Source organism: Centruroides sculpturatus, unplaced genomic scaffold, assembly GCF_000671375.1.
Source record: "Centruroides sculpturatus isolate CEXI.00-Female unplaced genomic scaffold, Cexi_2.0 scaffold1048, whole genome shotgun sequence".
In the NCBI taxonomy this organism is placed as follows: Eukaryota; Metazoa; Arthropoda; class Arachnida; order Scorpiones; family Buthidae; genus Centruroides; species Centruroides sculpturatus.
In genome coordinates this window covers 24,599-39,622 of record NW_019385229.1, presented here as the reverse complement: position 1 = coordinate 39,622, position 15,024 = coordinate 24,599, and the positions used below count along the sequence as shown (strand labels likewise).

Here is a 15,024-nt window from a genome sequence, read left to right as displayed (position 1 = left end):
GAATGCAATAATTATGCGATTTCTAAAAAATCCATCAACGTGTTACCAAATTTATCAGCTTATCACGCAGACTATTTTACAACTACATGCAAAATAATAGTTGTGTTTATAAACTTGAAAGAGAAGAAAATAAACGTCTCTTCTCTATGAATCATACAGCAAATATATACACCATTAATTAGAAGAAGAATAAACGGAAGAAGGTGACGGGGAGAACCAATTAAAACAAAATCGAAAATGGCAAAATTATTTTTATTACGAAATTTTATTTACATTAAAATAACTCTGACTCTTAGCATTGCATAATAATTACAATATATATATAGGCCTAAGCCTATCTTTCTTTACAATATCTTGCGGATAACGTTGCATCAATGCGTCTATTTGCAGTAAGATTAAATAATTTTCTATTATTAACACTATTTAATTTTTCTGATAAACTATTCTAAAAATATAAATATATATTTTCTAATTTAACAATATATTTCTCTTTTATTGCTTAAATTTATTCTCACTCTGATTCGACGAATACAATCGGAGCCAGCAACCTCGGGTCCTAACACGTCCCTTTCACATACAATATTCTAATAAATATAGATATGTGTAAATTTATTCTATTTTCACATCCAGCAGCGTATTTCGTGTTTGATTTGTTGCATTTTATTTCAAAGTATCGACGAATCGTTTTATATAATTTAGTCGATCCATCCCCAACGAAACCTTTCTTTGCTGGCACCATTCATACGTGTACATACAGTATACAGCACCTACACGTTTCTAAAGAGAAAATATCGTCGGACACAAGATTTTGCTTAAGCGTTAAGTATTCACAGATTTATAAGCCTAAGCTTTCGAACAAAAAATAAAAGAACAACAAATTTTAAAATTCACACCTTTAATTTTTCCTAATAATTAAATTCAGTTCGATTTTAGAGATTAAAATTATCGTTTTTTGTGCCTAATCCATAATAAGAAACCGAAAGAAAATTCTATTTTACTGCAGAAATGCGAGATAATCCATACTTAAAATGTCTGATCACATTTTACGCACTATTCAGACGCTTCGTTTTCTTTTCTGATGCTTAACAATTCGAATCTTAATCTTTGTCTTTCGAATCAACTCTAACTAATTAACGCTTACATCTTTCACACGAATCTTGAAGATAATCGCGGGAGACATTTCGGACAGCTGTTATCATTCACTACTTGAAGGGATAGCAGCTGTCACAACATATATTCCGATAGTAAGTATAACTACATAATCTGGCTTGAACAACGAGGTTGCAGTTGCGGAATTTATCCACACATCCAGAATCTGAAAACAGTTAAATAAGCTTCGATTAATGGGGAAGCGATTACAAAAGCTGCAACAAATTAAATTAAAAGCTTAATTAAACTAATCATTAAAGAATAATCTGTTTATTTCATATAAAGTCATCGGATATATTTGTTTTCAAATTTTTTCCGTTTAGTTTGCAATTATATATTTGAGTGTAATTTAATCATTTTATCAGGAATCAATATATTTATAGAAAAATCTTTGAAAATAATATGTTTTCACGAATTTGCGTGTAAGACTGAAAAAAGTATAAAATATAGTAATGCCACGTCCAGAAGAACTTTCTCATCTGGAATGAAAACAATACATAGATCCGAAATCGTAGGAATGACCGGAATGCCAAGATTGACACTGAACATGTGAAAACGAAGAGTCATTTTCTACGAATTTGAAAACCAGTAAAGGAATTTCCAATTCTTTGACTGTTAGAAAAATTCAAATCAGTCCACATAAACCGTCTATTGTTTCAAAGATTTATGTTGTTCAATATAAAAGCATTCTCATACGTGCTATTTTTATCGCAGCGGTTGTTTTTATTCGAATAATTCTGCAAATATTTATTTTCAAAATATTTAATTGTTAACCGTAGAATATGAATAAGATTTAAAATAGTATAAAAATAAAAATAAAATCGTTTATTCATCAAATTAACATAAACGTTGCATATACTCATCAATTTTACAAAAATCTACTTTGAAGAATTGTTTTCTGAATAATTTGTATTAAAGAAGAAAAAATGTCGTTTAATTTTCTCAAATAAGGTTTCCTATTAAAATTATACCAGTAATTTTCTTCGAAACTATAAAGAAAATGTTGCAACATTGCAATTTAAAAACAGGCGTTTGCGAGTAGTGCCACCGCGTACTGGTAGACTTTGCAACTGCTACAATACTTCTTATTCTACAAGTTTCGGTGGCTGGAGTAAGCGAGGTACTTCTTTTTATAAGGGAAAGATTACTATTAGGGTTCTGAAATAAGAAAACGAGCTTCACAATTTCTTACTTTGAAGAAATAGTAATGTGTTTGTACAGTATTATTGTATGCTGTAGTTAGTAGTTTACGATGTGATGATAATACTACTGTCATGTTTTAAGAGTCTATGGTTTCATTCCTAAAAAGATGTAATTCAGTGGTCACTCTTAGTGATTTTCAGCCGTACAGGCTACTGCGAGAGCGCGAGTTGCGCGCGTCTCGTCGTGTCATATTGTTAGTTGACGTTGCAACTCGTCACAGACCTTATAATTAAACTAACATCCACATCGCCTGCTATCTTCTATTTTTTTTTTTAATGTTAAGGAATGTCATTCGCAAATGATAGTACTTTTCACTTAGTTCTTTAGATATTTAAAATAATATTATCGTTAAACACAATAAACATTTTATATCTATAAATCTAAAAATAATACTTAAAAATAGTGCTTAGACTTTCGATTATCTCACGCGATGTCTATGCTCTTTTCGATAAAACGAAGAATTAAAATTCCACATGCATTCGTGAGCCTGAATCAGCTGGATCAATCTCGATTCTAAAGCTATATCTGTATTCTGACTTTTTGTCATGATGATAACTATTTTCGAAGTTGCCACCGTATGACGTGGCAAAAAGGAGTTTGCTGATTGGATGCGCGTTTGCAATCGGCACGATAACAACTTCTTGTTTCTAGTTGCTATTGCAGTCGCGCAGGCTTTCGGAGAGTTTTAAGTATTGGGAAAAGTCATAGTTGTTGCAGTTGTCTGCGCGGCTGGAAATCGCAAGGTGTGACCACAGCTTACGGCATGTACCACATGTTGTGTGGGGTACGCTACGACAACAGTTGTTAGATGCAAAATTGCATCGTTCTTCTAAACCTTCATTTTTCTCGATTATATTGTAATGCTTATTGTAATAAAAAAAAGTGAATCAGCTGTAAACTTTATGATCGTGATGATAGGAGCTTTTCCTTTGCAAAACGATGTGAGAAATTTCAAACAAGAAACAGAAAAGAGAAAACCAACTGACGTTGTTTAAAGCATCCGAAGAAGTATTTTCATAAAAAATATTGTAGAAAAATACAATATCCATTATTTTACCTTGTCGAGGTTTATTATTAAACTACAGAGCATAAAAAAATAAAAAAATACCAAACCACGAATGTTGCCTATAAATTGCCTAGCGTAGTATTTAATAATGAAGGGGAGCAGCTGAAAGTATCCTGAAACGTGCAGTAAAATCCTGCAATAAGATCATGCTTGAAAATAAATGTATATGTAATAACAATATTATTGCAACCTGACCCATTAGATGTTGCAACATGCCTCAATGATAAGGCAAATTGCAACATTTGAACTGCTGTTATTTTTAGATACAAAAAATGAATGATGAGTATTCAGTATAAAAGTTTGAACTCGTTTGTAGCTGAAAATAAAAGCTAATTAAATTTTCTTATCAAATGTCTATATGTTTAATAAAAAATTTTAAAATGTTTAATATTTTTTGTGTTACAATTCTTCTCAGTCTCTCTACAATTCGTGGAAAATTCGCTATTAATGCGTATTTTGTATAATGTGCTTCCAAGGATCTTTGGAAACGCATGTTTGTAAAAGAAAGTAAAATCATAAAAGTACATTATACAATACCGAGCTATCAAAAACTAATTTTTATGCTGAAATGTAGGGTAAGTGAGGATTAGATAGTGACCATGTGTAATTACTGTATAAACGAAAAGGTAGTGCCATATATTAATATATTGTGTTAGTTGAAAGCCATGCTTGCTATGTGTGCTATTTACGGACAATTTCTGTAAAAATAAGTGAAAAAGTCGAATGTTTCTGTTTCTGGCCTGCAGAATGTTTTACACATTTTGTTCACTGTAGTTTCGAAAATCATAAGATTAGCGGACGACTTTTTTCTTGTATGTAATAAATATTTTAGAAGCTTGAAAAATGAGTCTACCCTGTAATCGGTTAAAATTAACAGAGAAGGCTTTGATAGAGGGCTCATCCGTATGCTGTTCACCAATTAACCCACATTTCTAAAGGTGAGATAGTAATGTAGCAGAAAATTATATTTTGTTTTTTCGAATGTTTTTCGGACAACACTCTTAGTTTGTTCGTTATTGTGTTGTTTGGTATGACAAGAAAATACCAATTTAGTTAGTTATTTTAAATAAAATCTATTTTCACATTCACAGCTTCCGGAACTTCTATTCACCACGTAACCCTGATGTACTCTATATCGAATATACGTTTATATATATTACTAGCTGCAAGGACCCGCTTCGCTGGGTTTTTATTTGTTCGTACATTTGTATGTAATATAGTTGTTTTTATATATAAAAGACTGTTTTTCTAAGCAATCTAGAATCTAGCTGCAAGGACCCGCTTCGCTGGGTTTTTATTTGTGGGCAAAAAGTAACGATAGTGAAGATTAAGATAATTACATTATAGCCAATCTTACCCGTTTTCACAGAATGCAAGAATTAGGTCCCCCGTTTCCAGACTAATTAGAGACCTGGTCCCGATTCTATTTCTGAACGTCTCCTGTTCACGTCCAGTCAAACGAACTACTTTCAACGTTTCTGGAACGTTTACAATCGTTCTATAATAGAACCAATATTCGAATTTTATGTTCGAATTCAAATTCGAACATAACATTCGAAATAGAAAACCACTTTCAACCACTTTCAGCCCCGTATCTCCCGCACCCTTATAGCTATCGAGACGCAACCCCCATAGTGCACGAATGGAGACTTGGGGCTACCACCACATACAAACAGCATTCATGTGCGATGTGTAGTTTTTGAGGAAAAGTGAAATATAGGGACACACACGTCCATTTTTATATATAGATATAGACATTTTTATATATAGATATAGATATAGATATATATAGATATAGATTTAGTTATTGATATTCAGAATGTTTTAAAGTAATTTGCATCAGTGTTTCAATTGGCAATATTATCACTACAGATATTTTCTTTCCGGATCATGATTTATATTTATTGATTCGGTTATAGTGTTTTATTGAGGAAGTAATATTTATAAATTAAATTTTGTATTCACCTGTTTTTAAGAACTTTTACTAAATTTATGGTGTTATAATTTACCAAATTAAATATTTGTAAATTTGTAAATATTTACAAGTACTTGATTGTTTGCTCTTTTATTATATATATATATCAAATACTGAGAATTTAAATGATTTTTTTCGAATTCTGAATTTATATAGAAATGAATTAAAATACATAATTGTAATAAAAGATCAATAATTAAACACAACGCCATCGATTATTAAAATAATATTTAATCTGAACTCCTGTATACAACGGATCTCTCAGTAGCAAAGTGGATAAAACCACTGAGCAATAGATAGCAGGAGCGTCCTACCAACAGGCTGAACGTGTGGCGTTTTATTCACGTATGTAACATGTAATAGGGCCAGTTATCCATAGAATGCTTTCCCGGCAGGCATCCCCTCAATAGATCGCTCGTATGTTGCGTCGCCTTTTCCTATCAAACTAAACCTCTCTACAATGAATACGATAAAATTATAGATAAAACTGAAAAACTGTATTCAAAACGTTTTCTAACAAACGATGGAAAGCATTATAAAGAAATTACTGAAGACACAACCGGGATTATTCAATAAATGATGTGTACACGAAATATTAAGCTCTGGTTTCCCTGCAATATTTAGGAGATTAGGCAAAAATCAGCGCTATTTTTGTGTATAATTAAGTGTGCTCTGCACATCTCAACAATATGTTATAACTAAAACACTTGTATTACAATATTTACACAACTGAAATGGATGACGGAGGGTCTAAATGGAATATTTTATGACGTAATAAGTCTATTTCTACTTGACAACACAACAGAGGCGGTTTTGGTTCACTAGTAGTTCTGATGTATGTTTTAGCAAATTTCACTGTTAGCGTTTGTTGAAAAATTGTTCCTCGCATATCCCGATGGATGTTCTTTCAGTACTGAAAATATAAATCTCATTGCGACTTTCATCAACACGTTGCCTTAACATAATATTTATGAGAATGTACTCCTCTGATGTAACCTAATCTACACGTGAAAAAGACACTATTTCGGATGACAGGATAATAATTATTCTGTCGTCCTTGTACTTCATCCATCACTTTCTTCCTTAACGAAATAAATTTCATCGATTATCTTTCTTATAATTTAGGCTATAAACACTAATTGCTTTATAGAATCTGTAACAATCAATTTATGCAACTTTTTGACAATATTGTCGAAGATATAACCAAATAGTGATTTTTTAAAGTACTGTATTTCTGGAAACTCTTAAATTGAATTTTTATAAATGGAAAATTAAGAGATATTTCCGACAAACGGTATCAAAGTTTGTTAATTTTATTCTACAAAACAAAGCATTTCTTTAAACAGTTTCTCTTGTTTTCGAAACGTTGTAATAAGTAAATTTCTTATAGTTACTCTGTATTATTTTTAGATTATTTATTTTTAACTCATTCCGGAAAATAGCAGCATAAATCGAGTAATATAATACATTTATAAATAGCTGATGCATTGTTTAACTTCGGATTTCTTAACATTAGAGAGAAATTTCTAACTTATAAAACATGAATAAACTTTTTAAAAAATTGTTTTTTTTCAATACTTTTCTTTGACATCGTACGAACACAAAGGGAAGAAACAAGAATTATACATTACAGTTGTTTTATATTTGCAAAACAAATGAACTTATTCTGATATTATGAAAATGTGATGAGGTATCTTGACTATTGAAATACATTGTTGAAATAAACGAGTAAAATTTATTCACTGTCTACTGAATGTCAAATTCTTAATTTTCCTTCAAAACTTAATTGGTCAGTTGCAGTCTGAACTGATAAATTTCTTCGAATTAATGCGTTTCATTCAATTGATCGATTGATTCGATAAAAGTTATAGATTCATAAAACATCGCAACGCCTTTTTAATATTTTCTATAAAATAGAGGAGAAGGTGGTATTATGGAACACTGCGGGTATTATGGAACCATCCCATTTCGAACTGATAATAAAGGCGAACTGTAGCGGAATGTGGATGAACTGAACTAGGCAGACATCCATAGCAAGGGGAAAACCCGTTTTACTTCAGTTAAACGGTTGTCCGTATTTAATCAGCAAATTTGTTTTTTTCAAAATTCGCAAGTTTTGAATGCTAAGTGAATTTAATTATTTTTAAAATATAAATCGTGTAGTTGTAGGTTCACTGGTGCATGTATTCCGTTCCAGAGACTTAGGGGTACATATTAATCTGTGTGATGTTCACGTTTTTTAAATTTTGGTCTTGACAGACATAAGTTAATTCGAGATGGCGATGCGTGAAATACGGACCCCATTGGTGCTTTTACAGTAATATGGAACTCAACTCCTCCGAACTTTCTATTTGCAAGCAGACATTCCTCCAGAGCAATTTGTGAAAAAGACACTAGGTAGAAAGCCAATTCTTCCTGAGAATATCGAAAAAGAGCTGCTGGAATATATATTGTTGATGGAGGTCATATTTTTCTATTATAAAAGCATTTTTGCGATAAAATACATTGGAGTAAATAATTTTGTAATTATTTAACATTTTTTGTCCTTTCCTATTTGTTTTTGGCTACATTAAAGCATTTTTTTGAAAATATACAGTAAGGTTCCATATTACCACCCGATTTTCTCTAAGCCTACTTTCGGACTTTTTGTACAAAAGCCTTCAAAAACCATACTTATAATTACACTAGCGAAAAATCCAATTAGGAACATTTAGTTTACTAGTTACCAGTACTTTTCGCACAAAAAATGTGGGTGTAGTTATGATACCTTGTTTACAATTCACTAAAATGTAATTGGGGTTCCATAATACCATCTTCTCCTCTATTAAAAAGGCGTTGCGATGTAAATAAACTATGAAGTTCATCTTTCTTTCTTTTTTTATTTTGTCTTTGTTACTCTAAGGTTCTCCAGTCAGTTTGTTTTCAAAGCTAAAAGTTTTAGAGATTGGTATTTGGTCATCGAGTTGTCCAATGCTGTTTTCCAATGATCTTCCGAGGACAGTTTGGTTAAAGATTCTTCCAGAGTTTATAATAGAATCATCAGCTTTTAATGTATTTTGTAAAACAAATAATGTAATGTTACCAAATTTCATGCAATGCGAATATCAAAAACATCGAGAATTTACTTAAATACATGCCGAAGATAATATTCTCCTCTTCATATTTTTGTGGTACTAATATTATCAGAACTTGACGTAGTAATAAAATTATCAAGTACTAACGTACAACTGCATAGTTTTTATGCAATTTTATTTTAATTTTCATTAATAGCATTCACGTAAATGAAATGTTTATTCTATCCGAATCTTTTTTTTTTTATGTTAGAATCGGGCTGAATTTGATAGGAGTGGATTGGATTGATGCGATACGGCAACGCAATATACAGATGATCAATCAAGAAGAATGGCTCCGTGAAGGACTTTCTATCGAAAACTACCCTTATTTAGGTATTAGATACGTGAAGAAAACCCGAAAAACTTACGTTGCTAGCCCGTTAGTGGGGCGGAAACCCGCGATCGGCTACTAGTGTTCAGTGATTTTATCCAATCGGTAACCGGTGGGCTGATTTGATAGGAAAAATTTAATGCTATTAATTTGTTAATATAAATTGATGAATTAATATAAAAATTATCCATTGTTAAAGATTTCAAAAATTCTATTGTTTCACAAGGAACTTTCTAACANGGTTATGCAGACATAAGTAGTTTGCACCTGATGTAATGCGCTGTATAATCCGTGATGATGTAGTATTTTTACAAATGTAAGTATTGTGTGTTTAAGATGCGCTTTCTGTAATTTCTTGTATTTACCACCTGGTCTTGTAATGACAATCGTGAATCTTTCTATCTCTCCAAAAAAATGTCCCTGAGTCGGCTAACAGTTTGAAGCAGTTCTGTCAATGTAATCCTGGCTAAGATCATTGGAATGTCTACCGTGGCGCTCCTTCCTGGCTCAAGATAGCGTCATAATATCTGTACCTCATATAACTGTTATCAGTGATGTCTGAGTTTAATTGTAGGTTGTTTTGATGATTTAGTTGTGAAGTTTCTTGTTTTCTATTGAAAAATTCTCACAGTTTCTATATTTGTTTGTAGTTAATGATGCCTAAATTGCATGTTAATCAATAAACAAAAATTTATTTGTATTTATAAAGGGATTTTTAAAATATATTTTAACGAAATCAGTAGACTACAATAATTTTTATAAGAATTTAACAATTTTACAATTCAGATTTAATGCTAACTCTTCAAAATAAGGTCATATAAGAAGAAATGCTCCTCAAAACTAATGGAAATTTAAATAAGTCTCGGAAATCAGATCTCTACATACATATCGACGTATATGCATTATTATTAAAATTTATAAGAGCTTCATGCATTATTCGTGCAATTAAGAAATTTAATGAAGTTAATTTTAATTTATATTGTTTATTCTAACATTGTTTCCGATATCATTTCGACAATTGAATGGTAAAGTAATAATAGTATTCGTAATAAGATAGAACCCCGATAGTGGCCATTAAGTAGTTTCTAGAAAATTCTTACGAATTTCCTTTCTAGAAATACTATATCCCAATGCATGCCATGTGACGTTAATTCCCATCAAAACGAACAATATTTGAATAATGTAAGAAATACAATAAAAAGTCGTTGTACATTAATTTTAATGATTCATAATTTATAAAATTTCTGTGTTGTAATGCTTGTCGAAAAAGCCACGAAATGATTAGAAATGAGAAATGGCAATTTGGGGGTTTTAGCCTTAAAACTGTACGATGAACATTCGGAGCTCAGTTTTTGATAAAAGTTCGGCGGGATATTCAATTTTTATTTGCACGATCCTATATAACGATAATGATCACTCATAATACGTTCTCTGCTTTATAACAGAAGTCCTTAAGATCCGCATTTTTTGCAAGCTGAAATGGTAACACAATTATCCCGAAACACAATAAAATAGAAAGCAAAACATGAAGCGACAGAAAAGAGAAAATAGACGGCATTTCATAACTTAAAACGTTGTTAAATGTGACCATCACTGAATTAACATATTGCCTGTCCATCTTAAAGCCATGATCCACTATTATAGCCACTTGGAGCTATTTTTTGATAAATTATAAATTGCCTCGTAACGATTCTGTTAACTAAGTTGACACTTTGCAGAGAAGATAGAGCTTCAAATTCTGTACTAAATTATATAAATGCAATAGATTTATTTATACAATCATTGATGTAGTAAAAAAAAATAAATAAGGGCAGCCATCATCTTATTTCATTATTATTATATATGTTAGACTCAAAGAACGAAAACGCTTGTAAAAACAGCCACAACGCGTTGTGACTAACTCAAAAAGACCACAAAGCCAAATTCGCGTCGTGGCTTTTATGATATTTGATCACTACGAGTTGATTAAGAAAAGCCATAACGCTTGTAGGTGCTCATATAAGTAGGTAACAAAATTATTCACCACTTACAAAAATGTAACTTGGTTACTTTTCAACATGTAATGTACAGGTATACCTCGCCTTACGTCGGTAATTGGTTCCAGGAAAACGACGTAAGTCGAAAAACGACGTAAGTCGAATTTACCTGTCTCCGAATCTACTTATCACTAGGAAAGCATTTTAAATAATATATGGTTAATAAAAATCTATTTTAAGCTTACAAACAAATAAATTTTAGTTTTTAATATAGTACAAAAAAAAAATAATCTAAATTTACGAATGCGTGTACTGTAAATACAGTACATACTTGTATATATTTTAATATGATTTTATGTGCTTTAAACGTTTATCTAGTGATATTACGACTTCAATATTTGTGACGGACAGACGTAAAGTCGAATAAAATGACTTAAACTTGATTTTTATTTTTCCATATACTTTTTTAACAAGCGACGTATAATCGGGAACGACGTAACTCGAAACGACGTAAGTCGAGGTATGCCTGTATTCGTGAAAATCTGTTGCGGTGCTCGAGATGTCAACATTTTCAAACAACTAATTTACTAAAAATAATTACTTTGTCAGGAACTTTTATTAATAAATCAGTCTTTTTTATGGGAATCAAGAATGTTGCAGAGTTATTTACTTTTACAAGAACTATTACCGAGACATTTCGAGTTGCATTTTATGTTCTTTGAGCAACATTTGCAATTTTTATCAATACAGTATCTTTTACAGTGAGAAATTATAAACCTTTTCTTACTTCCAGATGTTAACATGAATGCTGAGCGAAGTGTTAAGGAAGTTGAGGGTACGTCCTGAATGTTAATAAAGTTACTCTCAGAAATTGTAAATTCATTACGAGAATAAAGTCGATCAAGAAGACCTTGTTTGTTTCCTAACTAATAGAGACTTGATGGATTAATGCTCATAACAACACTAAAACGTCTCTAGGAGCTGCACATCCCCTCTCAACATCAGACATCCTAACTAAAACATTCGAACCGATTTCAACCTGTCCGTCGTATCGTAGTTGCATCACCTAACGTTCAGAATGCGTTATGGCTTTTCTTAATCACCGCACGCGTAGTGGTCAAATATCATGAAGGCCACGACGCGAATTTGGCATTATGGTATTTTTGAGAGTCACAACGCATTGTGGCTATTTTTACAAGTGCTATGACGCGAATTTCGCGTTGTGGATGATTAAAGAGACCACAACGCATTGTAGATGTTTTTCTCGCTCAATGAGCGTTTTCATTCTTTGAGCCTAACATATATAATAACACACACAATAAAATAATAGTATGTGTGTGTGTGATATGCATCCTGCTCGGATTTGTATTTAAGAATTTCTTATGTGGCATGGAAAGCATGGCAGCTTTCTTTAATCTGATTTATATGTTATTATTAAGAACTGATGTTTCCAGACGTTTGTATAGTGCAGTGATGTAATGATTATGCGAAAAAAGACTAAAGGCAAAATGAATAGCTTATCCATCTTCCATAGATGCTTTATTTCGTGTGCAAGTTATAGGTATTTACTAATATATTTCTGTGTATTTTGTTTGTTATGGATGTTTGGAACAATTACGTCTACGATGTACTGTACGTGATTTTATTTTGTTTGTCAATGAATGTGATGGTTGGTCTGTTGTGATAGACTGTTTTTCTCTGTGAGTACGGCTCGGTAGTAGTGTTTGATGTATGTTATTTGCTAATGGCCTCTGTAGTGTGTTTTTAGTATGGTTTCTGGGTGTATAATCGTTTGTCTTTGTGCGCAAGCTTTGGTGTATTATATGTGTTATAGTTGCTATTTGGTTATGCAGACATAAGTAGTCTGTTAGCGCTACAAGTTTGCACCTGATGTAATGCGCTGTATAATCCGTGATGATGTAGTATTTTTACAAATGTAAGTATTGTGTGTTTAAGATGCGCTTTCTGTAATTTCTTGTATTTACCACCTGGTCTTGTAATGACAATCGTGAATCTTTCTATCTCTCCAAAAAAATGTCCCTGAGTCGGCTAACAGTTTGAAGCAGTTCTGTCAATGTAATCCTGGCTAAGATCATTGGAATGTCTACCGTGGCGCTCCTTCCTGGCTCAAGATAGCGTCATAATATCTGTACCTCATATAACTGTTATCAGTGATGTCTGAGTTTAATTGTAGGTTGTTTTGATGATTTAGTTGTGAAGTTTCTTGTTTTCTATTGAAAAATTCTCACAGTTTCTATATTTGTTTGTAGTGAAAATGTACGTATCTGTGAGATCTTGTTTTTTTTCCTGTGCGAAGAAGAATCGGCCTTTCTGTGAAGAAGAATTGGCGGATTTAATGTGATAATTGTTACATTTTCTTAGTGTTGTTTGTGTTTTCCTTTGGAGTTGTTCTACAGTGATTCTGCGAGTGTGTTTTGTTCAATGTTAACACATATGTCATTCCACTACTGACATAATCAAAATGATTAGTAGTAGAACGACATATGTGTTGATTGCCCTAAACGTGTGTTTTGCATCCAACTCTGCATTTTTCTAGGAGAGGAATGGCGAGTTTTTGAACCTGCGTACCATATAATAAACATCCCTAGCTTTAAAGATGTTTATACGTGTCAAAGTTTAAGACTTCGAATAACGATATTTAAAGAAACTAAACGAATGTGCTTTAATTAGAATAAATGTAAAAAAGCTGATTAAAAAAACAGTGATCAGGTGATAAACATAAAAGATGATTGGAAAAACAGATGATAAATCGAAATCGTGTGATACATTACGTGACAGATGATTTCTCCTTACGTGCCATATGTTCGCCACCCCTCGTCTAGGCCAAATTCCATTTGAATGTCAGTGCAGTGTGTGTAATTTCTAATGTCATTTACCTGTGCTTATGTGGATGCGCAGAGTTTTATGTTGTCTATGTACACGAGATGAGTTATATGTATTGTGTTTTGTTGTATTTGATGTTGTATTCGAATTTTGTATTGTTTAACCTATCGAACAGTGGATTTAAGATCAGACAAAACAAGAGTGTAGCCTTCCAAAGTGAACTTAATTAATCTCTCTGAAGAATGCCTCGCCTAATGTGTATTTCCTGTTTTGGTGTGTTTCGTGAAGTCCGACTATTATTATTATTATTATTATTATTATTTTGATTATTATTCTCGTATATTCTTGTAAACGAATAGATCTGTTATATTTTGAATGTCTGTTTGTGATGCTATGCAATCACAAATAAATTTTGGAAACAAAAAATACATTTTTTATATTGTTACAATTATTTTATGTGAGAAAAAAAGACAACGAGTAAGATTGCTTTTAATTCCAAATATGTTTTGATATTATTAGCCATAAAGATCGTATTTTAAAATTCAAAATAAACTCAAAATGATGATCCGAAGCTTTGATACACATCAAAGCTACAGATCATCATTAAAACTTTGAAATAAGATGATTCTTTCAAAAAGTAAACGTTTAATAACAATAAAATCCAATTCAAAACAGTATTTATTTGTAAAGCAATCTAAAAACAGCTTAAAAAGTTAGGCCTATATATATATTATTATCAAAAATTTTTTACAGAATTTAAGTCAAAGTACGCATATCTTATTTCAAATACGTCAATAAGCAACCAAATTTTAAGAATTCAAAAACAATTCTTAGGACATTAAAATACAAATAATTGAAATTTTTCGAAGATTAATAAAATTATGCCAATGAAAGATAAGTTTATATAAATTGCGATTTTTAAGTTGAAATTAATATAAAGTTAAGTATTTATACTGCTGACGGGAGGGAACAATGTTCCCTCCCGTCAGCAGTATAAATACAGTATCATTCTAAATTCTTCTTACAACATACTCCACACATTTTGTAGGATTGTTGTTCTCTTCAGTTGGTGGAATGGCTTCGGGGAAATATCTTTCTGTCATAACAAACATCTTAACTTCAACTCTTACAAACATTCTATTAAATTACTCGATAAATATATTTAAACTGAATTTTAAAATTAAACACATTCTTCGGATATGGTTCTTAGCTCGATAAATGCCAATTTCACTTATAAATAAAATTCGAAAATGCTTAGTTTACGTAATACGTATTCCGCATTGATGATCTTTAAAACATATAGTAATTTATAACATATGTTTTCATGAAATGAAAAATAATTTTCGTAACGTAGAAAAATTTAATTT

At 31.5% G+C, this 15,024-nt stretch overlaps 1 long non-coding RNA gene across 1 annotated transcript in view; it reads right to left on the bottom strand.

The window, feature by feature from the left end:
* Positions 1 to 224: 224 nt before the first annotated feature.
* Positions 225 to 15,024, bottom strand: part of LOC111636454 — a 30,767-nt gene continuing 15,967 nt past the window's right edge. The window contains exon 3 of the long non-coding RNA XR_002758536.1: positions 225 to 1,315. This is a non-coding gene — a long non-coding RNA (uncharacterized LOC111636454). The remainder of the gene's footprint in view (positions 1,316 to 15,024) is intronic.